The sequence below is a fragment of the Epinephelus moara genome, chromosome 21, assembly GCF_006386435.1.
Source record: "Epinephelus moara isolate mb chromosome 21, YSFRI_EMoa_1.0, whole genome shotgun sequence".
Lineage (NCBI taxonomy): Eukaryota > Metazoa > Chordata > Actinopteri > Perciformes > Serranidae > Epinephelus > Epinephelus moara.
Window position 1 is genome coordinate 22820617 of NC_065526.1, and position 4760 is coordinate 22825376.

Here is a 4760-nt window from a genome sequence, read left to right on the forward strand (position 1 = left end):
CCAAATAATGTTTATAGACACTTTATAAACCAATTATTACAGATTAACAAATACTTTAATGTGTGCAACAATAAAAATATTGCATTACTAATAATTAGTAATAACTATCAAATATTTAATTGTTTGTTTGCAGTAAAATAATCAATAATCAATTTCCCATTTATTTATAATGGTTATTATGAAGTTTTACTTTACATACCACTGCAGAACACAGTTCGAGACCAACAGACAACAAAACTGGTTTTGTTTGAGCAACGTGTTTTTCCAGCAGCTTTTTAGTCACCAAACGCGAGTGTGTTACAGCGGGGTTGTGCTGTCACTAAAACATAACCACAGTATATTACTTCATAGATATATTTGTTTACCTTGATTGATATGGATCAAACATAGGGATGGAAGAGGACAGGAGACCTTGGGGAGGAACAGATGAGGAGATAAAGAGAGGAGACAAGTAGAGTAAAGTGTAAAGATGAGGGCAGGGTCCTAAAAAGCTTCCAACCACACAAAGTCTGGAAGGGAATTCTGCAAGCTTTGTCACCAAATAATAGTAATAAATCAATACATATATTGAAAACAATGTCTGCATTTTCTACAGTACCATGGTCCTTTAACAGGTCATGGGAAGTGACTGAACTGTACATTGCTGCCACAGCAAATCTTTCATTCTATAGGACACACTGTGTGTGTCGTTTGTTCTGACAGTTAATAGTAAGAACCGGTTTGATGATGAATCAATGTAGTGTTCCGGTTACAAAAAGAGGAAATGGTTTCTGGGAATCTGTGTAGTGAACTGTGAGACACCGGTGACGAATCATGAGTCCAGAGATTGAGAGTCTTGTGTGAGTCCTGGGGACAAAGGTTAGCCAGTGACAGTTGAACAAGTTGCTGCAGACAGCACAATTTGTTTCAAGCATTTCCTCCTAATGCCTCACCTTTATCCTCTTTATTCATAGCCATTATGTAGTTGGTTTTGTTGTTTTCTTCTAAGGTTAGTGCATCAACTTTTAAAAGCAATTGATAAGCAAAAGCATCACATTTCATAACGTTTTATTCTCATTGCCCCTTAGGTTCAGTCGGTTGCTGGTTTGCTGCACTGTTTCCTTTAATCAGTACAAAACCAGGCCTAAACAAGCACTGATTATACTGTAAGGTTAATAGTTCAACCCTGTATGTATCTGCACCTATAGCTATGTGATTTTTTGTGGCTTTTACAGTCTTTTGCTGAGCTTTTGACAAATAACCAATTGCATGATGACAATGCAAAGTGATATTTAGGATACAGTATACATAGGGAATGTTAAGAATGAGTTAGTACATGTAATTAACACGTCTATGGCCAATTAGTCGTTTTTCTGGATAGTTTTTATTTGGGATTATTTTTTTATTTCTTCAACCACTCTTTAAGAGTTTCTGACCTCTTTGTGATGCCTGCATCATTCTTCCAAAATACCCAAGGATAGGGCTTGGGACAGCTGCTGTTTTCTTCTGCATCACAGGTTTTTACAATTGCTAACAAGCATTATCTATTCCTCAGAGTTTCCTTTACCACAGCAACACAACCTTATCACACAATTAGCCAAATGGTTCATTCTCTGCTCAAAACCACGTTTTGTTTATTAAATATCAAAAAGCAAAAAAAAACAAACCTTCCTACATGCACTTACTCTATCAAATATCAATGTCAAATCATTTTTTCAAACACTAACATATTTTCTATCCAAGAGGAACATGTAATCAATTATAGACCAACAGCTTTCAAAATACTAACAAGTGATAAGAAAAACTACATTATCATGTTGTATTTCTATAATATACTATATAAAATCCATTGTTTTTTATCATTCCTTTTCTTTTTTACTGTAATCCGCTCTAAATTGTTTGGTTGAGTCTCAAAAGTGTGTATTTTTTTGGTAACATACTATCTTAAAGTGAAAGCATCTTTAAAACTTTATTAGCAATAGAAATTTCAGCCATGAACAACAAAAAAATCCAACATACATGGCCTTGGTTTCCGAAAAGAAAGGGGGGGAAATGCACAGATTTAGACAGTCCTGGTCCAGCTACTCCTCTGCCTGGTTCTCTTTGTCTCCCTTGATCAGATACTGCATTAATATTTCTCTTTCTTCTCCTCTGTGTTTTTCTGCATCCACATTAGACAAAATTAATCCAAAAAGTCCCCTTTTGACTGTACCCATGCGATTTACAGAACTTAAAGGCATGGCTACTTTTCTGATTGAGATTTGAATCAGCTTTGGTTGGGCTATTTTACACAACTTACAGTAAATCAGCTGTTTCTCAATGTTTCAGTGTTTGTTCATTTAAAAATGCATGTCAGCTCTTTCAGTCAAGCTTTTACAGTTTCTGTTGTTGCAGAGGTACTGTAGAGGCTTTGTATTGTATTTAAGGTTTGAACAGTCAGTTTTCATTTATGGCTTTCTCTGTGCACTTGTAAATAAGACAGGGAAGATCCATACTTTCAGTGTAGGATAAGCTTGTATGTAAGGACGATTGAAGCATTTTATAAATGCGTTACCTGACTGCAATTATTGTATTAACTGTATGGCCCACAACAGAAGGATGTGCCAATGTTAAGACTTTTACAAACTTGATCACATATTGAACAAAAGGAAGTTAGTGATTGTAAAAAAAAAATGGTAGCCTAATTTAATAAGGTGTTTAGACATGCAGTTTTCAGATTTTCAGTGGATGATTGTCAGTGTTTAAACATGTGCAAGGTCCACATACGAGAGCAGTTGCTGTAGACTGCTGGTTCCCAGACTGATGATCCTGACCCCCACTAGGGGCACCAAAGCGTCATGGATGGTTACAAGGCCTTCTTGACTTTAACGGGTGCAAACAAAAATGCTTTGAAGAATATACATACAGGATGCCTTCATCTCCGCATTTCATTCATTTCTGTGAAGAAACTAAATGAATGTGCTATTTTTAAAGCTTGGATTAATATTTGAAGGTATAAACGAAAAAAAAAAATCTCACAGGATAAGAGCACAGTGAAGACCTGAACACAAGCTATATTCACAGAGCCCTCCATCTCTCCTAAACAGCCTCATCTTGCGATAGAAAAGCACAGTTACAACAACCAAAGAGCTAATAGAACAATGCCCAAGTGTCAGTGAGAGGAAAACACTGAATACGTAGGGGAAAAAAAGATATAGTAAACACACATTCACACAGGTTTACAAATGTGTAAAGTGTGAATGTGTATAACCGACTCTCAGTGAAAATAAGGGGGACTCTCAAAAAGTTGTAATACTCCTCAAACAACAAAAGCGCAGTAGGAAAAAACAGACATTTTTGTTTGGAAAAAAACCCCCCTCAAAACTAGGCAATGTAGCAGCAATGTCGAGACAAATGTTCACAGTTCTGCTATAAATGTGTCATTAAATTACAAACTGAGTGCACAGCAGAAAAGGTGCCTTAAGTTTGGCACGCCAATGCATTGGCTAGAAGTGTTAATGGTTTCAGAGATAAATGAATCAATGTAAGTGTTTAAGCATTCAGAGAAAAATACATTTGTATGATTGTTAAAAACAAACAGACAGAAAGAACTTGTCTCTGATGTAGTTTTTTACAGGAAGCAATCTTTTTAAAGTTCATCCAAATCACTCATTTTACACTAACTTCCTGTAGTAATTAACCTTTCGCAAAGCCTCACCCCTTTGTGACGGTCCGGCAAGCTGTCAGAGTAAGCATAGAGCCCACACTGTAAATAATTTTGAAATATTATCATATTTTTGGAAAAATGAAATGGTGATTCCAGAGAGAAGCAGACAGAGCGGTCTACAGTCTGTGTTTGAAGGATGTATCCAGGATGTCAAACTGACTCAGCAGCAACAACAGTTTAAAAAGACAAAGATAGTTAGAAGCTAAAGCCGAACTATAGGCTACAGATCACAGTGTAAAAGTGAACCATCACATGACTGCTGATCGCCGCAGAGGACAATGAATATAAAGGGAAACTTTGACAATATTGAACCAGCTGTGTGGCATTGCGGTATGTGCAGATGAACAGCTTCACCCTTGTGCCACTGCCAGCACCCGGTCAATGCTGCCAGACGGGTGGGGATCTCCAGGGGAAGTCAAACACCGTTCGTCTGCGCACAATGCGATGACACACAGCTGTTTGAATATCAGCAAAGTTTCCCTGCTTCCCTTCACTGGTTCCTGTACAGCAGGGTCGGTCTTTGTTTCACTGTTATAATCATTAAAAAGCAAAAGCAGCATGTGTATACATTCAGTAGGCTATATCTTCAGTAGCTAGCTAGCTAACCCTACACTTTTCAGGGTCTGATTTTGGTTTTGGAACAGGGAAGAAACGTATATCTTTTTCCAACCTCTCCAGGTAACGAGTGTCATTAATACACGACGTGCCCCAGGCACAACATTTAGCTCCAAATCCACAAAACCAGCCTGAAAATGAAGGAATTCTGAAACGACTGCATTAGAGTCAATGGAGCACAGCCGAGTCGTTGTCGGTACCTGGTCTGAGGCAGCCCGATGCTGCGTTATGATTGGCCAGTCTGCATCCAGGGGTGGAACTTAGCAAAGGGTCAATTGCGCTCAATATGTAAGTTAATAATTGTACAGTTTATCACTTGTTCTGTTATTGATATGCATTAAATATTATATGAAATATCCATAAAATATGTAACTTAGTCAGGGGTCACCAGTTTATTCAGTAATGTAAGAGTGGTTCCTTAAGGAAAAAGTTCTAGACTTCAAAAAGAGTCCAAGACTTT